We start from the raw sequence: 22382 nt of genomic DNA on the forward strand, positions 1-22382 counted from the left end.
ATATGGACAACGTCATGCCAGGATCCCTAGGTCAAAGATCTTATAGCCCAGGGCTGCAGACTGGAGTTTCAGGAACTCCCACCTTACAGATTCTTCAAATCAGGCTTACTAGCCTCTCAAGAAGCAAGTATGACTTTACAGGAAGCAATTCAGAAACTGGTACGGACTCAGGTCATTGTTCCAGTTCCACTTCAGCTGCCAAACCAGGGTTATTATTCCAACCTATTTGTAGTTCCGAAATCGGTAAGGCACATTTTAAATCTCAAGTCGTTGAACCTGTACTTAAACGGGTGTTCAAGATGGAGTCTCTCTGAGAGCGGTGATCTCAGGTCTGGAGGAGAGGGAATTGTTGGTGTCTCTGGATATCAAGGATGCGTACCTTCATATTCCGATTTGGCCGCCTCATCAGGCTTATCTTACAGGGCTGTCACTACCAGTTCCAGGCCCTGCCATTTGGCCTCTCTACAGCACTGAGGGTGTTCACCAAGGTTATGGCAGAGATGTTTCTCCTCCGCAAACAGGGAGTGAACATAATACCGTACCTGGACGATCTGCTAAAAGCACCATCCAGTGAGAGGTTGTTAGTCAACATTGCCCTCTCAACCCGACTACTCCTGTATAACAGGTGGATTTTGACCCTACCAAAATCTCATCTGGAACCAACACGGAGGCTTCCATTCCTGGGGATGATATTGGATACGGAGGCGCAGAAGATATTCCTTCCATTGGAAAAAGCATTGGTGATCCAGTCAATGGTGCGGGATGTTCTAAGACAAACCCGGACATCGGGGAATCTATTCATTCGCTTTCTGGGAGAGATGGTAGCCGCTTACGAGGCGCTGCAGTACGGAAGGTTTCACGCAAGGCCCTTCCAGCTGGATCTGTTGAACAAATGGTCCAGATCGCATCTTCACATGCGCCACATCCGTCTGTCGCCAAAAGCCAGGATTTCTCTTCTGTGGTGGCTTCAGACTTCTCACCTGACCGAGGGCCAAAGGTTCGGGATTCAAAATTGGATTCTGCTAACCACAGACGCAAGCCTCAGGTTGGGGAGCAGTCACCCAGGGGAACCGTCCCTAGGAAAATGGTCAAGTCAGGAAGCCATTCTTCCAGTCAACATTCTGGAACTAAGGGCCAAATACATCGCCCTTCTACAGGCATCACATTTTCAAGATCAAGCCATTCAGGTTTAGTCGGACAATGTGACTGCAGTAGCGTACATAAACCGACAGGGCGGAACGAAGAGCAGGGCAGCAATGTCAGAGGTAACAAGGATTCTCCTCTGGGCAGAAAGACACGCTCTGGCGAGTGGGGCCTTCACTCGGAGGAGTTCGGATGCTTGACACGTTGATGGGGAATGCCACATGATGGCCTCTCGTCTCAACAAGAAGCTCAAGCGGTATTGTTCCAGGTCGAGGGACCCGCAAGCAGTGTTGGTGGACACTCTGGTGACTCCATGGGTCTTCCAGATGGTGTATGTGTTTCCACCACTCCCATTGATCCCCAAGATTCTCAAAAGAATAAAAAGGGAAAAGGTTTAAGCAATTCTAATTGCTCCGGACTGGCCAAGAAGGGCCTGGTATGCAGATCTACTGGAGATGCTCCTAGAGGACCCGTGGCCTCTACCTCTTTGCGAGGACCTTCTCCAATGGGCTGTTCATCTATCAAGACTTAACACGACTATGGGGGTCATTCTGAGTTGTTCGCTCTGTATTTTTCTTCGCATCGCAGCGATTTTACGCTAACTGCGCATGCGCAATGTTCGCACTGCGACTGCGCCAAGTAAATTTGCTATGCAGTTAGGTATTTTACTCACGGCATTACGAGGTTTTTTCTTCGTTCTGGTGATCGTAGTGTGATTGACAGGAAGTGGGTGTTTCTGGGCGGAAACAGGCCGTTTTATGGGAGTGTGTGAAAAACGCTACAGTTTCTGGGAAAAACGCGGGAGGGGCTGGAGAAACGGAGGAGTGTCTGGGCGTACGCTGGGTGTGTTTATGACGTCAAACCAGGAACGACAAGCACTGAACTGATCGCAGATGCCGAGTAAGTTTGAAGCTACTCAGAAACTGCTAAGAAGTGTCTTTTCGCAATTTTGCTAATCTTTCATTCGCAATTTTGATAAGCTAAGATTCACTCCCAGTAGGCGGCGGCTTAGCGTGTGCAAAGCTGCTAAAAGCAGCTTGCGAGCGAACAACTCAGAATGACCACCTATGTTTGATGGCATGGAGGTTGAGCGTCAAATTCTAGCCCGGAAAGGGATCCCGGATAGCGTTATTCCAACCCTGATCCAAGCCAGAAAGGGGGGTGACGTCTAAACATTACCACCCGTATTTGAAAAAAAATACGTCTCTTGGTGCGAGTACAGGAAATTTCCTGCAGTGGAATTTCAACAGGGACATTTTCTCCTTTTTCTGCAGTCGGGTGTGGATGTGGGCCTACGTTTGAGCTCCGTAAAAGTCCAGGTTTCGGCCTTATCCATTTTCTTTCAGAAACAATTGGCTTCTCTCCCTGAGGCTCAGTCATTATCAAAGGGGGTTCTGCACATCCAACCGCCCTTTTTGCCTCCTATGGCCCCTTGGGATCTCAACGTGGTGTTGCAGTTCCTGCAGTCGGAATGGATTGAGCCTTTATAGGACGTTGACGTTATGTTTCTTACGTGGAAGGCCGTCATGCTTTTGGCCTTGGCTTCTACGAGACGTGTGTCGGAGCTGGGGGCGTTGTCTCACAAAAGCCCCTATTTGATTTTTCATGAAGATAGGGCTGAACTCGGAACTCGTCAGCATTTTCTTCCAAAGGTGGTGTCTGCGTTTCATATATAGTTACATAATTGTTGATGTTGAAAAAAGACAATTGTCCATCGAGTTCAACCTATATTATAAAGTTTTTATTTTTTGTTAATTTAAATGTTGTGTCCCTGGATATTTTTTTTTCCACTAAGAATTTATCTAATCCATTTTTAAACTTACTGATTGAGTCTACCATTACTACCTTCTCTGGCAGAGAATTCCAAATCCTTACTGCTCTTACTGTGAAGAACCCTTTTCTCCGTTGAGTATGGAATTTTTTTTTCTTCTAACCTCAGGGGGTGTCCTATGTAGTATTTTATTGGTAAACAAATCGTTTGATAAATTCTTGTATCAAACTTATATCAACCAACCTATTGTGGTTCCGGTGGTTACCGATACCTCTGCTACTTCAAAGTCCTTGGATGTTGTGAGGGCTTTGAAGATCTAAGTGAAGCGGACAGCTTGTCCCCGAAAATCTGACTCGCTGTTTGTTCTCTCTTATCCCGAAATGGGTGTCCTGCTTCAAAGCAGTTAAATGCACGCTGGATCAGGCTCACTATCCAGCATGCTTATTCCACGGCAGGATTGCTGGTTCCAAAATCTGTACAGGCCCACTCTACTAGGTCGGAGGGTTCTTCTTGGGTGGCTGCCCGGGGTGTATCTGCTTTACAGCTCTGCCGAGCATCTACTTGGTCAGGTTCGAACACGTTTGCAAAGTTTTACAAGTTCGATACTTTGGCCTCTGAGGACCTTCAGTGCGGTTAATCAGTTCTGCAGGAACCTCAGCACACTTCCACCCGGTTTGGGAGCTTTGGTACTTCCCCATGGTACTGAATGGATTCCCAGTATCCCTTAGGACGTAAGAGAAAATAGGATTTTAATTACCTACCGGTTAAATCCTTTTCTCGTAGTCCGTAGGGGATACTGGCGCCCACCCGGTGCTTCGTTCTTCCTGCACAGTTGCTTAGTTAAGTATTCTGGTTGGTTCAGGTGTTGCTGTTCATGTTTCAAGTTTGGTTAGCATGGCTTTCCTCTTGTTTTGTGTGTGCTGGTTCGTAATCTCACCACTTTCCTTGTCTATCCTTCTCAAAGTATGTCCGTCTCCTCGGGCAGTTTCCTAGACTGAGTCTGGTGGGAGGGGCATAGAGGGAGGAGCCAGCTCACACTATAAAATTCTTAAAGTTCCCAAGGCTCCTACTGGACCCGTCTATGGCCCTCATTCCGAGTTGTTCGCTCGCTAGCTGCTTTTAGCAGCATTGCAAACGCTAGGCCGCCGCCCTCTGGGAGTGTATCTTAGCTTAGCAGAATAGCGAACGAAAGATTAGCAGAACTGCTACTAAATAATTCCCTGCAGTTTCTGAGTAGCTCCAGACCTACTCCTAGACTGCGATCACCTTAGTCCGTTTAGTTCCTGGTTTGACGTCACAAACACGCCCTGCATTCGGCCAGCCACTCCCCCATTTCTCCAGCTATTCCTGCGTTTTTACCTGGCACGCCTGCGTTTTTTAGCACACTCCCTGAAAACGGTAAGTTTCTGCCCAGAAACACCCACTTTCTGTCAATCACAGTACGATCACTCGAGCGATGAAAAAATGTCGCTCGAGCTTGTGTAAATCTACTAAGTTTTGTGTGAAAGTACTTAGCGCATGTGCGCTGCATACCATGCGCATTTTTGCAGTTTTTTACTTAATCGCTGCACTGCGAAAATCGGCAGCGAGCGAACAACTCTGAATGACCACCCATACCCCATGGTACTAAATGGATTCCCAGTATCCCATATGGACGACGAGAAAAGGATTTACCGGTAGGTAATTAAAATCATATTTTTTGCCTATTACATTGACCAGAAATAATTTGAATTGTTCCTGGACCACCAACTCAGGGCACCCCTGCAAGTGCCTTGCAGTATCCCAGGGTGCCACGGCACACAGTTTGAAAACCAATGGTTTACAGGCATTTGTTCTACACCCAGTGGTACTGTTGCTGATCTAGTTTTCTATGTACATTTTGTGACCTGAATGCCCTCCCCCTTCCATTTATTGCAGAATTTCCCTTATGGGCACTTACTATTTCCATATTTAGAGCCAGATCATCCATTATGCAACCTAGGTGCCTGCCTAGAGCCCATTTGACACTGGATGCCTAGCCAGATTGGGGGTGGGGGGCACATGCCCCGTTTGGTGCGTACAAGTCGGTGCATCTTCCATAACATTGAAATGCTAAATATATTTCTCTTACGTCCTAGATGATGCTGGGGACTCCAAAAGGACCATGGGGTATAGACTGGATCCGCAGGAGACATGGGCACACTATAAGACTTTTACTGGGTGTGAACTGGCTCCTCCCTCTATGCCCCTCCTCCAGACCTCAGTTAGATTTTGTGCCCAGGAGAGACTGGACACACACTAGGGGAGCTCTACTGAGTTTCTCTGGAAAAGACTTTGTTAGGTTTTTTATTTTCAGAGAGACCTGCTGGCTACAGGCTCTCTGCTTCGTGGGACTGAGGGGAGAGAAGTCAGACCTACTTCTGCTGAGTTAAGGGCTCTGTTTCTTAGGCTACTGGACACCGTTGGCTCCAGAGGGTTCGATCACTTGGTGCGCCTAGCTGCTTGTTCCCGGAGCCGCGCCGTCACCCCCCTCACAGACGCCAGAAGACAAGCCGGGTGAGTATGCAGAAGACTTCAGTGACGGCAGAAGACTTCAGTAACGGAGGTACAGCGCAGCGGTCGCGCTGCGCTCCATGCTCCCATACACCAACGGCACTCACAGGGTGCAGGGCGCTGGGGGGGGGGGAGCGCCCTGGGCAGCAAGTTACTGAGGTTAAGACTGGCAAAAACGGCATATTTGGGTGCCTGGGCACTAAGTATGAATCCCCTGCCAGTATAAAGATTTAAATTTAAGCGGGACTACAGCGCGCCGGGAAGGGGCGTGGCTTAGCCGCACAGCTTACCAGCGCCATTTTATCTCTTCACAATGCATCCAGAGACGCTGGCCCGGACCTCCACTCTCCTTTCAAGTACTGGGAGCAAAACGGGGGGGGGGGGGGGCACAGTCGAATTGGTGCTATATAATACAGCGCAATTTAGCATATATTATTGTTTTAGTAGTATATGGGCACTGGGGTGTGAGCTGGCATACTCCCTCTGTGTTCTCTCTACAGGCTTCCCTGTGGGTCTGTCCCCTTTGGCCAATGTGAGAGTGTGGGTGTCGGTGCCGTGTGTCGACATGTCTGAGGCTGAGTGCTCCTCCCACGGAGGAAGTTACTGGGGGCGCAGAGAAGGATTTGGGAGTGGTTCTGTCGGCACAGCCGACTGCTGAATATATGGGTGAATATGTTGAGTACACTGAATGCAAATGTGGCGTTATTATCTAAGAGGCTGGATAAATCTGATTCTCAGACACAAACGTGGAGAAAATCCATGGAGGACGCCTTGTCTCAGGTACAGGCCCCCTCAGGGTCACAGAAACGTTCCTTTACCCAGATGGCAGATACGGATACCGACACGGACTCTGATTCCAGTGTCGACTTTAGTGAAGCCACTTTACATCCAAAATTGGTAAAGAGTATTCAGTACATGATTGTGGCTATTAAAGATGTTTTACATATTTCTGAGGAACCTCCTGTTCCAGATACAAGGGTTTGTTTATTTAAAGGGAAAAAGCCTGAGGTGAAGTTTCCCCCCTCTCATGAACTGAACGCTCTTTGTGGAAAGGCTTGGGAGTCGCCTGACAAAAGGTGGCAAATTCCCAAGAAAATTTTTATGGCATATCCTTTCCCCTCTGACGACAGGGAGAAATGGGAGTCATCTCCCAATGTGGACAAGGATCTGTCCCGACTGTCCAAAAAGGTGGCGCTTCCGTCTCCTGACACTGCTGCCCTCAAGGATCCTAAGCAGGAAACGACATTAAAAGCCATTTATGTCACTACGGGTGCACTCCTCAGGCCTGCCGTGGCGTCGGCGTGGGTGAGTAGTGCTATTGCTAAGTGGGCTGATAATTTGGCATCTGACATGGATACCCTTGATAAGGATAACATTCTTTTGACTCTTGATTATATCAGGGACGCTGCAGCTTACCTAAAGGATGCGGCGAGGGATATTTGCCTCTTGGGATCAAGGGTCAATGCCATGGCGGTCTCGGCCAGGAGGGCGCTGTGGATTCATCAATGGAATGCTGATGCCGACTCCAAGAAAGCTATGGAAGCTCTCCCTTTTAAAGGTAGTGTCTTGTTTGGTGACGGCCTTGCTGACCTGGTGTCTACCGCTACTGCGGATGAGTCATCTTTTCTTCCTTATGTTCCCGCACAACAGAAAAAGGCAGCCCATTATCAGATGCAGTCCTTTCGGCCTAATAAATACAAAAAAGGAACGGGCTCGTCCTTCCTCACTTCAAAAGGTAGAGGAAGGGGAAACAGGTCGCCTGCTGTGTCTGGCCCCCAGGACCAAAAGTCCTCCCCCGCCTATGTCAAGTCCACTGCATGACGCTGGGGCTCCCCTACGGGAGTTCGTGCCGGTGGGGGCCCGTCTCTGAATCTTCAGTCAGGTCTGGTTTCAATCGGGCCTAGATCCTTGGGTCTTAGACATAGTGTCCCAAGGGTACAAACTGGAGTTTCAGGAGATTCCCCCCTGCTAATTTTTCAAATCAGCCTTGCTAGTTTCTATTCCAGAAAGGGAAGTAGTAAATGCTGCGATACAAAAGCTGTGTCAGCAGAGGGTCATTGTCCCGGTTCCCCCGTCCCAACGGGGGGGAAGAGTTCTATTCGAGCCTCTTTGTCGTGCCAAAGCCGGACGGCTCGGTCAGACCGATCCTAAACCTAAAATCCCTCAATCCTTACTTGAAAACTTTCAAGTTCAAGATGGAATCTCTTCGAGCTGTGATCTCCTGCCTAGAAGGGGGGAATTTTATGGCGTTAGTCGACATAAAAGATGCCTACTTACACGTCCCGATATATCCTCCTCATCAGGCCTTCCTGAGATTTGCGGTGCAGGGTTGTCATTACCAATTTCAGACGTTGCCGTTTGGGCTTTCCACGGCCCCGAGGGTCTTCACCAAAGTGATGGCGAAAATTATGGTACTCCTACGCAAGCAGGGTGTCACAATTATCCCGTACTTGGACGATCTCTTGATAAAGGCGAGATCAAAAGAGCAGTTGCTAAGAAATGTGGAACTCTCCCTGACGGTTCTGCAACATCCTGGTTGGATTCTAAATTTGCCAAAGTCTCAGTTGATCCCGACAACACGGCTGCCCTTCTTGGGCATGATCCTAGACACGGTACTACAGAGAGTGTTTCTTCCGGCGGAAAAGGCTCTGGAAATCCAGACCATGGTCAAGGAGATTCTGAAACCAGCAAGAGTGTCGATTCATCAATGCACTCGAGTGCTAGGGAAGATGGTTGCGGCTTACGAAGCCATTCCGTTTGGCAAGTTTCATGCCGCGTGTTTCAGTGGGACCTGCTGAACAAATGGTCCGGGTCTCACCTGCACATGCACCGGAAAATAAGTCTATATTCCAGGGCCAGGATATCTCTCCTGTGGTGGCTGCAAAGTTCTCACCTTCTAGAGGGACACAGGTTCGGAATCCATGATTGGGTCCTGCTGACCACGGATGCAAGTCTCCGAGGCTGGGGTGCAGTCACACAAGGAAGAAGTTTCCAGGGAAAATGGTCAAGCCAGGAATCTTGTCTCCACATAAATGTTCTGGAATTAAGAGCCATTTACAACGGCCTTCTGCAAGCGAAAATCCTTCTTCAAGGTGTACCTGTCCTGATTCAGTCGGACAACATAACAGCGGTGGCATACGTAAACCGCCAGGGTGGAACGAAGAGCAGAGCGTCAATGGCGGAGGCCACAAGAGTTCTCCGCTGGGCGGAACAGCACGTGAGCGCTCTGTCAGCAGTCTTCCTTCCGGGCCTGGACAAGTGGGAAGCAGACTTCCTCAGCAGACACGATCTCCATCCAGGAGAGTGGGCCCTTCATCAAGAGGTATTTGCAGAAGTGACAAGGCGTTGGGGAATTTCTCAAATAGACATGATGGCGTCTCGCCTCAACAAGAAGCTTCTGAGGTATTGTTCCAGGTCAAGGGACCCCCAAGCCAGTGCAGTGGACGCCCTGGTAACTCCGTAGGTGTTTCAGTCTGTGTATGTGTTCCCTCCACTTCCTCTCATTCCAAGAGTGTTGAGGATCATAAGACGAACAAGGGTTCAGGCAATACTCGTCGTTCCAAATTGGCCACGGAGGGCATGGTATCTTGATCTTCAGGACTTACCGCAGCTGCGTTTGACGGCGTGGAGGTTGAACGCCAAATCCAACTTGTAAAGATATTTCCGGGAAAGTCATCCCCACTCTCCTTAAGGCTAGAAAGGAGGTCACGGCGAAGCATTATCACAGTATTTGGAGAAAATATGTGTCATGGTGTGAAGCCAAAGAAGCTCCTGCGGAGGAGTTTCACTTGGGTCGTTTCCTCCATTTTTTGCAGGCAGGCGTGGATGCAGGCCTGAAATTGGGTTCCATCAAAGTGCAGATTTCGGCTTTACCTATATTCTTTCAAAAAGAATTGGCCGCTCTTCCTGAAGTTCAGACTTTCGTGAAGGGAGTGCTGCATATCCATCCTCCGTTTGTGCCACCTGTGGCTTCATGTGATCTTGATGTGGTGTTACAATTTCTTATGTCTCACTGGTTTGAACCTTTGCAAAAGGTTGAGTTTAAATTTCTCACCCTGAAAGTGGTCATGCTTTTGGCCTTGGTGTCCACCAGACGTGTGTCGGAATTGGCGGCTTTGTCTCACAAGAGCCCATATTTGATTTTCCATGTGGATAGAGCGGAATTGAGGACTCAACAATTTCTGCCCAAGGTGGTTTCTTTGTTTCACACAAATAAACCTATTGTGGTCCCTGTGGCTACGGATGCTGTGGCAGTGCCAAACTCTCTTGATGTCGTGAGAGCTTTGAAAATTTATGTCGCCAGAACGGCTCTTGTTAGGAAAACGGAGACTCTGTTTGTCCTATATGCTTCCAACAAGATTGGAAAACCTGCTTCCAAGCAGACTATTGCACGCTGGATTTGTAATACGATTCAGCACTCTCATTCTACGGCTGGGTTGCCGTTGCCGAAGTCAGTAAAGGCCCATTCTACCAGGAAGGTGGGAACATCTTGGGCGGCTGCCCGAGGAGTCTCGGCGCTTCAACTTTGCCGAGCAGCTACATGGTCGGGTTCAAACACTTTTGCTAAGTTCTACAAGTTTGATACCCTGGCTGATGAGGACCTCATGTTTGCTCAATCGGTGCTGCAGAGTCGTCCGCACTCTCCCGCTCGGTCTGGTGCTTTGGTATAGACCCCATGTTCCTTTTGGAGTCCCCAGCATCCTCTAGGACGTAAGAGAAAATATGATTTCTGCTGCTGGATACACTGGGCTCCACAAGGAATGGACAATGGGGTGTAGAGTAGGATCTTGATCCGAGGCACCAACAGGCTCAAAGCTTTGAATGTTCCCAGAATGCATAGAGCCGCCTCCTATATCACCCCGCCTCCCTGCACAGGATCTCAGTTTTTTAGTTGGTGCTGCAGTAGCAGGCACTTAACAGAGGGGCTTCTCCAGGCAGCCCTAAGACCTTTTTTTCTGAGGGAAAAAAGTGAAGACTTCAAGGGCAGCAGCAGTGTTGCATGTCAGTGGACATTCACGGCTGCAGCTCCGGCTCTCCCCAGCGGCGCTGTACACTCCCGAGCCCTGGTTGCCTTGTAACTACAGCAGGAGGCTCCGGTTTTCTTCTTGTCAGGCACACACGACGGGGGATCTCCGGGATTGCGTGGCCGCGCTTCGGGTGGTGGCAGTGGGTCCCGCTTGCGGGATCCGGTTTTTATCGTGGTCCGGCGCGGTCAGTGGGAGGCAGGCCACGCGCGCTAGCGGTGGACACTGTGGCAGTATAGGCGATCCCACTAGATCACCAGGGCATGGGACAGGTCAGGTTTTCTCTTAAACCGTTTTATTAGAGCCAGCAGGGGGATAGAGCTTGGACCTGAAGCCCCTCCCCCAGCCCCAGGGCGCCATTTCCCACAAATGTTCCCACCCTGGAGCTGCATATCTGTCTCTCCCTCACTCCCTGGCAGTGTCTGCGGCGCCATTATCCCTCAGCTCACTGTTCCTGGGAATGCTTGGGCAAATCCTCCTATGTAAAGCCGCCTGGTTGTCAGTGCTGTGACTTTACAAGACACTTAAGTATTCTACCTGCCTTTTTTAGTCCGTGTTAATTAAGAAAGCGTGCACTTAGTCAGGGTTTCCTAGTACAATTACCCTGTGATATACATCCAGTTCTTACTGTGTACTGTTACGTCTATTGTTATATAGCTGTGTAAGCTAGTCCAGTGCAGTATTATTGTTAGTAATAACCTCTGCATTGTACAGACTGTGACTATTTGTGTGTGCATTTGATAGCTGAGTGGTGTCCATTTCGTGTCTTTCACTCAACCTGCTATCCCTATATTCTATAACCTGAGGGGGCTTGGTGCGTCAGGTTTTATCTAATATAGGATTTTCACAAAGATATACTGTATTACGTATTTTTCTCTGATTTAGTCACCATATCTCTCCTTTATCTCTGCTGGTGCTGACTACACTGCGCAGGGGTTTGGGCTAGAGGTATTGTCCTGCTGACAAATTGTACTGTGTTACCTGATACTGCAAGTTATATCATGTCTGCTTCTGAGGGTAACTGTTTTGGGGCTGAACACACTGCCGGTGTTGCTGAAGCCGCAGATACCTATGAGGAGATTGTAGCAGCGTTGGGCTCTGGTTCTGGGGGCTCCTTGCCCCCCAGTGGGACGGTGGCAACGGGGGCAAATAATGACCTGCCGTGGGCCGCTTTTTCCACGCTTCTGCATACGCTAGTTCATACACTAACACCCCCTATGGGACCCCCAATGCCGGTGCAACCGTTTGTGGTCCCTGCAGCTAACCCGCTGTGGGCGGACGATTTATCAGCTCAAATAAAGACGTTGAACCAGTCCCTGACTACTAAAAAGTCTGACCGTCGCTCACCTGCGTCCAAGGGGTCCTCTAAGCGAGCGCTTGTCTCCTCACAATCCACTGCTGTCACCGACACCTTGTCGGATGAAGACGGTACTTACACTGACTCCATAGGTTCTGACTCGGATACGGCTGATGGGGAGGGTAGTTCACATGTGGATGTTCCTGATCTTTTGGAGGCTATTAAGTTAATTTCTCTGTCGTCCTAGTGGATGCTGGGTACTCCGTAAGGACCATGGGGAATAGACGGGCTCCGCAGGAGACTGGGCACTCTAAAAGAAAGATTAGGTACTATCTGGTGTGCACTGGCTCCTCCCTCTATGCCCCTCCTCCAGACCTCAGTTAGAATCTGTGCCCGGCTCGAGCTGGTTGCACACTAGGGGCTCTCCTGAGCTTCTAGTAAAGAAAGTATTTGTTAGGTTTTTTATTTTCAGTGAGATCTGCTGGCAACAGACTCACTGCTACGAGGGACTTAGGGGAGAGAAGCGAACCTACCTGCTTGCAGGTAGCTTGTGCTTCTAGGCTACTGGACACCATTAGCTCCAGAGGGATCGAACACAGGCCCAGCCTCGGTCGTCCGGTCCCGGAGCCGCGCCGCCGTCCCCCTTGCAGAGCCAGAAGCAAGAAGAACATCCTGGAAATCGGCGTCTGAAGACTCCGGTCTTCATTAAGGTAGCGCACAGCACTGCAGCTGTGCGCCATTGCTCCCTATGCACACCACATGCTCCGGTCACTGATGGGTGCAGGGCGCTGGGGGGGGGGGTGCCCTGGGCTGCAATTAGAGTACCTTACATTGGCAAACAGCACATAATATAGTCTAAAAAACTATATATGTGCAAAAATCCCCCGCCATAATATAAATCTAAGAGCGGGAGAAGTCCGCCGAGAAGGGGGCGGGGCTATCTCCCTCAGCACACTGGCGCCATTTCCTCTTCACAGCTCCGCTGGAAGACAGCTCCCCAGGCTCTCCCCTGCAGTTTCCAGGCTCAAAGGGTAAAAAAGAGAGGGGGGGCACTAAATTTAGGCGCAAACTGTATATGTAAAGCAGCTATAGGGAAAAATCACTTTGTGTTAGTGTAAATCCCTGATTATATAGCGCTGTGGTGTGTGCTGGCATACTTTCTCTCTGTCTCCCCAAAGGACTTTGTGGGGTCCTGTCCTCAGTCAGAGCATTCCCTGTGTGTGTGCGGTGTGTCGGTACGGCTGTGTCGACATGTTTGATGAGGAGGCTTATGTGGAGGCGGAGCAGGTGCCGATAAGTGTAATGTCACCCCCTGCGGGGTCGACACCAGAGTGGATGGATATGTGGAAGGTTTTACACGACAGTGTCAACTCCTTGCATAAAAGGTTCGATGACATAACAGCTGTGGGACAGCCGGCTTTTCAGCCAGTGCCTGCCCAGGCGTCTCAAAGGCCATCAGGGGCTCAAAAACGCCCGCTACCTCAGATGGCAAACACAGATGTCGACAGAGTCTGACTCCAGTGTCGACAAGGACGAGACTAATGTACATTCCACTAGGGCCATCCGTTGCATGATTACGGCAATGAAAAATGTGTTGCACATTTCTGACATTAACCCAGGTACCACTAAAAAGGGTATCATGTTTGGGGAGAAAAAGCAACCAGTGGTTTTTTCCCCATCAGATGAGTTGAATGAAGTGTGTGAAGAAGCGTGGGCTTCCCCCGATAAGAAACTAGTGATTTCTAAAAAGTTACTGATGGCGTACCCTTTCCCGCCAGAGGACAGGTTACGTTGGGAGACATCCCAGAGGGGTGGGTAAGGCGCTCACACGCTTGTCAAAAAAGGTGGCACTGCCGTCTCAGGATACGGCCGCCTTAAAGGAGCCTGCGGATAGAAAGCAGGAGGCTATCCTGAAGTCTGTATATACACACTCAGGTACTATACTGAGACCTGAAATTGCTTCAGCTTGGATGTGTAGTGCTGCAGCAGCTTGGTCCGATACCCTGTCAGAAAATATTGATACCCTCGACAGGGATACGATTTTGCTAACCATAGAGCATATTATGGACGTCGTCTTATATATGAGAGATGCACAGAGGGATATTTGCCGGCTGGCATCTAGAATTAATGCAATGTCCATTTCTGCCAGGAGAGTATTATGGACTCGGCAGTGGACAGGTGATGCGGATTCTAAAAGGCACATGGAGGTTTTGCCTTACAAGGGTGAGGAATTGTTTGGGGATGGTCTCTCGGACCTCGTTTCCACAGCGACAGCTGGGAAGTCGACATTTTTACCTCAGGTTCCCTCACAGCCTAAGAAAGCACCGTATTATCAGGTACAGTCCTTTCGGCCCCAGAAAGGCAAGCGGGTTAAAGGCGCGTCCTTTCTGCCCAGAGGCAGGGGTAGAGGGAAAAAGCTGCACCAGTCAGCCAGTTCCCAAGAACAAAAATCCTCCCCTGCTTCCACTAAGTCCAACGCATGATGCTGGGGCTCCACTGGTGGAGCCAGGTGCGGTGGGGGCCCGTCTCCGGAACTTCAGCGACCAGTGGGTTCGCTCACAGGTGGATCTCTGAGTTCTACAAGTGGTATCTCAGGGATACAAGCTGGAATTCGAGACGTCTCCCCCTCGCCGTTACCTCAAATCAGCCTTGCCAGCTACTCCCCAGGACAGGGAGGTAGTACTGGCGGCAATTCACAAGCTGTACCTCCAGCAGGTGATAATAAAAGTTCCCCTCCTTCAACAGGGACGGGGTTACTATTCCACAATGTTTGTGGTACCGAAACCAGACGGTTCGGTGAGACCCATTCTAAATTTAAAATCCTTGAACACTTATATAAGGAAGTTCAAGTTCAAAATGGAATCGCTCAGGGCGGTTATTGCAAGCCTGGAAGAGGGGGATTATATGGTATCACTGGACATCAAGGATGCTTACCTACATGTCCCCATTTACCCACCTCACCAGGTGTACCTCCGTTTTGTGGTACAGGACTGCCATTACCAATTCCAGACGTTGCCGTTTGGTCTGTCCACGGCACCGAGGGTATTTACCAAAGTAATGGCCGAAATGATGATACTCCTTCGAAAGAAGGGAGTTATAATTATCCCGTACTTGGACGATCTCCTTATAAAGGCGAGGTCCAGGGAGCAGTTGTTGGTCGGAGTAGCACTATCTCAGGAAGTGCTACAACAGCACGGCTGGATTCTGAATATCCCGAAGTCGCAGCTGGTTCCTACGACGCGTCTGCTGTTCCTGGGTATGATTCTGGACACAGAACAGAAGAAGGTGTTTCTCCCGGAGGAGAAGGCCAAGGAGTTGTCATCTCTGGTCAGAGACCTCCTAAAACCAAAACAGGTGTCGGTGCATCACTGCACGCGAGTCCTGGGAAAGATGGTAGCTTCTTACGAGGCACTTCCATTCGGCAGATTCCATGCACGGATCTTTCAGTGGGATCTGTTAGACAAGTGGTCCGGATCGCATCTTCAGATGCATCGGCTGATCACCCTGTCCCCGAGGGCCAGGGTGTCTCTGCTGTGGTGGCTGCAGAGTGCTCATCTACTCGAGGGCCGCAGATTCGGCATACAGGACTGGGTCCTGGTGACCACGGATGCAAGCCTCCGAGGTTGGGGGGCAGTCACTCAGGGAAGAAACTTCCAAGGACAATGGTCGAGTCAGGAGGCTTCCCTACACATAAATATTCTGGAACTAAGGGCCATTTACAATGCCCTAAGTCAGGCAAGACCCCTGCTTCAAAACCAGCTGGTGCTGATTCAGTCAGACAACATCACGGCGGTCGCCCATGTAAACCGACAGGGCGGCACAAGAAGCAGGATGGCGATGGCAGAAGCCACAAGGATTCTCCGATGGGCGGAAAATCACGTGATAGCACTGTCAGCAGTGTTCATTCCGGGAGTGGACAACTGGGAAGCAGACTTCCTCAGCAGGCACGACCTCCACCCGGGAGAGTGGGGACTTCATCCAGAAGTCTTCCAGCTGATTGTAAATCGTTGGGAAAGGCCACAGGTGGACATGATGGCGTCCCGCCTCAACAAAAAGCTAAAAAGATATTGCGCCAGGTCAAGGGACCCTCAGGCGATAGCTGTGGACGCTCTAGTGACACCGTGGGTGTACCAGTCGGTTTATGTATTCCCTCCTCTTCCTCTCATACCAAAGGTACTGAGGATAATAAGAAAGAGAGGAGTAAGAACTATACTCGTCGTTCCGGATTGGCCAAGAAGGACTTGGTACCCGGAACTACAAGAAATGATCTCAGAGGACCCTTGGCCTCTGCCTCTCAGACAGGACCTGCTACAGCAGGGGCCCTGTCTGTTCCAAGACTTACCGCGGCTGCGTTTGACGGCATGGCGGTTGAACGCCGGATCCTGATGGAAAAGGGCATTCCGGTCGAAGTCATTCCTACGCTGATAAAAGCTAGGAAGGATGTGACAGCAAAACATTATCACCGCATATGGCGAAAATATGTTGCTTGGTGTGAGGCTATGAAGGCCCCAACGGAAGAATTTCAGCTTGGTCAATTTCTGCACTTCCTACAGTCAGGAGTGACTATGGGCCTAAAATTGGGATCCATTAAAGTCCAGATTTCGGCCCTGTCTATTTTCTTTCAAAAATAACTGGCTTCACTGCCTGAAGTTCAGACGTTTGTTAAGGGAGTGCTGCATATTTAGCCCCCTTTTGTGCCCCCAGTGAAACCTTGGGATCTCAACGTTGTGTTGGATTTCCTAAAATCACATTGGTTTGAGCCACTTCAGACCGTGGAGTTGAAATAGCTCACGTGGAAAGTGGTCATGCTTTTGGCCTTGGCTCCGGCTAGGCGTGTGTCAGAATTGGCGGCTTTGTCATGTAAAAGCCCCTATCTGATCTTCCATATGGACAGGGCAGAATTGAGGACTCGTCCCCAATTTCTCCCTAAGGTGGTATCAGCGTTTCATTTGAACCAACCTATTGTGGTGCCTGTGGCTACTCGGGACTTGGAGGCTTCCAAGTTGCTGGACGTAGTCCGGGCCCTGAAAATCTATGTTTCCAGGACGGCTAGAGTCAGAAAAACTGACTCGCTGTTTATCCTCATGCACCCAACAAGCTGTGTGCTCCTGCTTCTAAGCAGACTATTGCTCGCTGGATCTGTTGCACGATTCAACTTGCACATTCTGCGGCTGGACTGCCGCTTCCTAAATCAGTCAAAGCCCATTCCACGAGGAAGGTGGGCTCTTCTTGGGCGGCTGCCCGAGGGGTCTCGGCTTTACAACTTTGCTGAGCTGCTACCTGGTCGGGATCAAACACGTTTGCAAAATTCTACAAATTTGATACCCTGGCTGAGGAGGACCTTGAGTTTGCTCATTCGGTGCTGCAGAGTCATCCGCACTCTCCCGCCCGTTTGGGAGCTTTGGTATAATCCCCATGGTCCTTATGGAGTACCCAGCATCCACTAGGACGTCAGAGAAAATAAGAATTTACTCACCGGTTATTCTATTTCTCGTAGTCCGTAGTGGATGCTGGGAGCCCGTCCCAAGTGCGGATTGTCTGCAATACTTGTATATAGTTATTGCTTAACTAAAGGGTTATTGTTATGAGCCATCTGTTCAGTGAGGCTCAGTTGTTATTCATACTGTTAACTGGGTATAGTTATCACTAGTTGTACGGTGTGGCTGGTATGAGTCTTACCCTGGATTCCAAATCCTTTCCTTGTAGTGTCAGCTCTTCCGGGCACAGTTTCCCTAACTGAGGTCTGGAGGAGGGGCATAGAGGGAGGAGCCAGTGCACACCAGATAGTACCTAATCTTTCTTTTAGAGTGCCCAGTCTCCTGCGTAGCCCGTCTATTCCCCATGGTCCTTACGGAGTACCCAGCATCCACTACGGACTACGAGAAATAGAATTACCGGTGAGTAAATTCTTATTTTTACAGATTACGGATGATCCTGAGCCATCCGTTCCTCCTAAGAAACCAGATAGGTTCAAGCGTCAGAAGGTGATTTAAACAAGTTTTGCCTCACTCTGACCACCTAATTGATATACGTCAGGAACCCTGGGAAAACCTGGGTATGAAGTTTGTGCCTCAAAAGAAGATGCTGGCTCGCTATCCCCTCGCACCGGAGCTGTCTAAGAATTGGGAAACGCCTCCTCCAGTGCACTCACATGTGGCTAGGATGGTGGTTTCCTCAGCTCTACTGGTCACCACCGTCACGTCTCTAAAAGAGCCTACGGATAAACGTGTGGAGGGTTGTCTGAAGGCGATTTATACCCTCACGGGTGCTGCACAAAGGCCCACTATTGCAGCTACTTGGGCTGCAGAGGCCATTGAAGCATTGGCCTTGAAGTTAGATGCTGAAATCTCCTCTGACCATGCTAGACAATGCTTGTCTTATATTGTCACAGCTTCTCGTTATATTAAAGAGGCGGCTACTGATGCCGGTATCCTGGCAGCCAAGGCCTCTACTACGTCAGTCCTGGCTCGCCGGATATTGTGGCTGAGATCCTGGTCTGTGGATTTGGACTCTAGAAAAACCCTGGAGGTACTCCCTTTTAAGGGAGATATTCTGTTTGGGGAGGATTTAAATAAGATTGTGGCTGACTTGGCTACTGCCAAAACTGCCTGTCTACCAAGTACTGCTCCTTCTGTGTCGAAGGCTAAAGGTACTTCCTTTCGCCCCTTTTATCCTTCAGGTAAAGCAAAAGGTCAGGTGTACAACAAGCAGAATATATGAAACAAAGATAATTCTGGGCTTGTTATAAGCAGCTCTTATAAAACTGGTACTTATTAAAAATAAAAAAAGAGCGCTAGGGTGTATGGAACAAAATAATTAAATGTTAGAACTTGCTGCACCTGTAAAAAAAAGGTGTTGGTTAGTATCAATAATGTTTACACTCTTTTGAGTGAATAATATGGTAGCAGATGTTACACGGTTTTGTTTGTACGTGGTATGATGGCTCTTACCCCTTTCTTTCCCTATCCGGAGTGATGGCTGAGCGGCTGTTAGAGGGCGGCCGCTTCCGTTGTTGAGGCCGATGGCAGGGCTCCGGCGTGCTTTACCTCCGCTGCGTCTTTTTGTTTGTCCAATGTATTGTAATTTGCAAGGACACTCTAAAAGGTAGACAACTCCTTCTGTTCTACAACTAAGGAATTGATTAATGTGATATGTTTTTCCTGTAGATGTGGATTTAAAACTTGTTTTTTTTTTTTGTTGTTTTTTCACTAATAGTACACGCTTTGCAATTTACATACATTGGACAAAATTCTTGGTCATCAAAAAAGTAGAAAAAAACTGGAGGGGAGGAGACATATCAGAAGAACTAAAAAAAGTGGAGACAAAATGGATCTTCGATCTAAAAACTTTAACACCAAGAGGGTTAACGTAGATATTGAATTAAACCCTTTTCTTTTAGTGTAGTATAAAATATAAATTAATTAAACCCCTTTTCCCCTTTTTATGTAAGAATAAAATAAACTCTTACCTACTATTATAGTAAAAAAATAAAATATACGATTTCTTTCCTCAAAAGACCATTATATGTTAAAATCTATTAGAACCGTACACTTGTGGCACCTTAAAATATGTATTAGTAATTTTAATATATTTTTTTAATGAATTTTTTAGGGACATGTGGTTCCCGCTAAATGGCATGACCACTTCCTGGCGAAAGTTCCGGTATTTTTAGTAATAAATAACCAAAATAAGAACATAGTTTTTAATTACACTCCTTGAAAAAGCGCTGCTGTCGCATGAAACGCGTTGGAGCCATTTGGAGAACTTTCAACACTCCTAACATTCATCTGGTATAGCGCTAAACACGGCCGAGCCTGGCCGCATCACGGAGACGTCATCACCCATAGCCGGAGGAAGAGACTGACAGCGTGCGTTCCACAGCCCGCTGGACGCAGCGGAGGTAAAGCACGCCGGAGTCCTGCCATCGGCCTCAACAACGGAAGCGGCCGCCATCTAACAGCCGCTCAGCCATCACTCCGGATAGGGGAAGATAGGGGTAAGAGCCATCATACCACGTACAAACAAAACCGTGTAACATCTGCTACCCAATTATTCACTCAAAAGAGTGTAAACATTATTGATACTAACCAACCCCTTTTTTTTACTGGTGCCGCAAGTTCTAACATTTAATTATTTTGTTCCATACACCCCAGCGCTCTTTTTTTATTTTTAATATGTACAACAAGCAGGCCCGCACTTCCAAACCTGGTAAGCCTAAGCCCAAAAGGGCCTGGGCGGCCCGTCAGCCAGCTTCCAAGACAGATAAGCCTGCCACATGATGGGGCGGGCCTCCCTCTGGGGGATCCCAGGGTGGGGGGCTGGCTTCTAGGGTATACCCAGGAATGGTTGAAGACCACATCAGATGCCTGGGTACGGGAAGTCGTCACTCGAGGTTACGCCATAGCCTTCAAAAACCGACCCCCTCATTGATTTTGCCAGACAGATGTCCCGTTGGACAAGACAAAGGCAGACACTCTACATTCGGTGGTACAGACCCTCATGGAGGGTGGTATTCATGTGACCGCCGGTCAGCTGACCGACAGTCACATGACCTCCTCCACCAGCCCGACGGCTCACTATACCGATGGTCGGCATGCCGACCAACAGGGACTATTTCCACTCGTGGGTGTCCACGACACCCATAGAGTGGGAATAAAACCCGTGGCGACCGCCACCGAGTTCGCAGCGTGGCGAGCGCAGCGAGCCCGCAAGGGGCTTTCTGCACTCGCCCCTCCCCGCCGGGGACAGCTGAAAAGAGAATTTGGTATATGGAGGAGATAGTATGAGTGAGGGATTGCGGTTGCAAACAAAGTTTCTCAAACATAGTCTGTTCTTTGACCCACGTGTCTAGTTCTGTGTTTTTTTTTGTTTTAAATTATGGGAGTGCTGCAGGTAAACTAAATTGTTAAAAATGTCATTACCTAATTTATTTTAAAGAATGTTAATGTACATTAAGGTTGTGTGATAAAACATTTTTCAAAATTTTCTTTTAAGGAGAAAGAGGAGACAGAATCAGTAATTTTTATATTACACCAGTAGAGGTTTTTGATATATATTTTTTTTTTTACGCATACAGTATATTGCGTTGTTGATTTGTATTGCTGTTCTTTTTTACATTACATAGACATATACCGAGAGCAGGACAGTGTGAAGAGGATCCTGATTCAGATTACTTTCCCAGTGTATAAGATATTAAGGTAAGACATTCAAGGCCGTAAAGAAGGACAATATAAAACATGAAAAAACGGATATGCATATACTAAGGATTGCAAAGTCCAAAATTTTCACCAGAATTTGGACTTCAAGGTTTCTCTGCTAACTACAGTACGCAGCAGGATGAACTGACTCTTGTCATCCTAACTCTGGGGGTAATTCAGACCTGATCCGCTGCTGTGCGTTTTCGCACAGTGGGCGATCAGATCCAAACTGCACATGCAATGCGCAGGCGCGACGGACAGCTGCAAAGAGGATTGCCGGTCAGCGACTGGTTTGTGCGAAGGATCCATTTGCACGGACGTTCACAAGGAGATTGAGAGGAAGAGGCCGTTTGTGGGTGGCAACTGAGCGTTTTCAGGGAGTGTTTGGAAAGAACGCAGGCGTGTCCAAGCGTTTGCAGGGATGGTGTCTGACGTCAGATCCGGTCCTGAACAGCCTGATGTGATCGCAGCGGCTGAGTAAGTCCTGGGCTGCGCAGACACTGCACAAAATCAGTTTCTGCAGCTCTGTTCCACATGCGATCGCACACTCACACAGCGAAAATACACTCCCCCTGTAGGCAGCGACCATCTGATCGCATGGCTGCAAAAATCGCTGCACAGCTATCAGGTCTGAATTACCCCGTCTGTTCTTGCCATAAATTCTGTGAATGGTAAATGGACAATTAATTAATTAATTAATTTATTTATTACTAGTTATTTATATAGTGCACACGTATTCTGTTGCAATTTACAGAGAATATTTGCCCATTACATACAATCTATCACCTACCACATGTGCAAGCACAAACCAGGTTGATTTTGCCATGTAAACGATTGCCACTTTAAAAAAAAAATAAAGATAGATCTATGTATGATATATAATCTTTTTTTATTTTTTTTATTTCTTTATTTACATTTTTTTTTTCAAAACAAAGTAGCCACAGAACAATCATATACAGGTCAGTAATGCAAACATACAATGCAAATTAGAAGACATACAGAAATATGGAAACACGTGATAGTCATCTGGAATTGGTAGCCATAAAAATGAAAAAACTCAATAATATACCAGAATCTGTCCAACCCCAAAAAAGGGAAGAGAAATTTTGAGAAATATCAGATTCCGTCATACTCAAAAATAAAGAGTAAAGTAGAATTTAGAAACGAAGACACAAAGAGGAGAGGAATGAAAGGAGACAAAGGACGAAGAGAAAGCAAAGAGAGAAAGAGAGCCACTCGGCTGTAGGGAACCATCCGTAAGGGATCTAAGTCATCCATAGTAAACTCCCATGTTACACATCCCTAAACAGAAAAGAGGAGGGAGGAAAGATAAACCCAAGGGTGAACTAGTAGGATGGTAAAAAGTAACCAATATAGATAGTCGAATATATCCCTTGTTTCTCTGACGTCCTAGTGGA

The 22382-nt window shown here is 48.3% G+C and overlaps 1 protein-coding gene across 11 annotated transcripts in view; it reads left to right on the top strand.

Moving 5' to 3' along the window:
- Positions 1 to 22382, top strand: part of LOC134980775 (protein SIX6OS1-like) — a 987982-nt gene that overhangs the window by 72046 nt on the left and 893554 nt on the right. For all 11 annotated transcript variants that reach the window (XM_063947742.1, XM_063947731.1, XM_063947730.1 and 8 more), the window contains exon 2: positions 20892 to 20964. The gene's annotated coding sequence lies outside the window, so the exon portion shown is untranslated. The remainder of the gene's footprint in view (positions 1 to 20891; positions 20965 to 22382) is intronic.

Source organism: Pseudophryne corroboree, chromosome 12 (genome assembly GCF_028390025.1).
Source record: "Pseudophryne corroboree isolate aPseCor3 chromosome 12, aPseCor3.hap2, whole genome shotgun sequence".
Lineage (NCBI taxonomy): Eukaryota > Metazoa > Chordata > Amphibia > Anura > Myobatrachidae > Pseudophryne > Pseudophryne corroboree.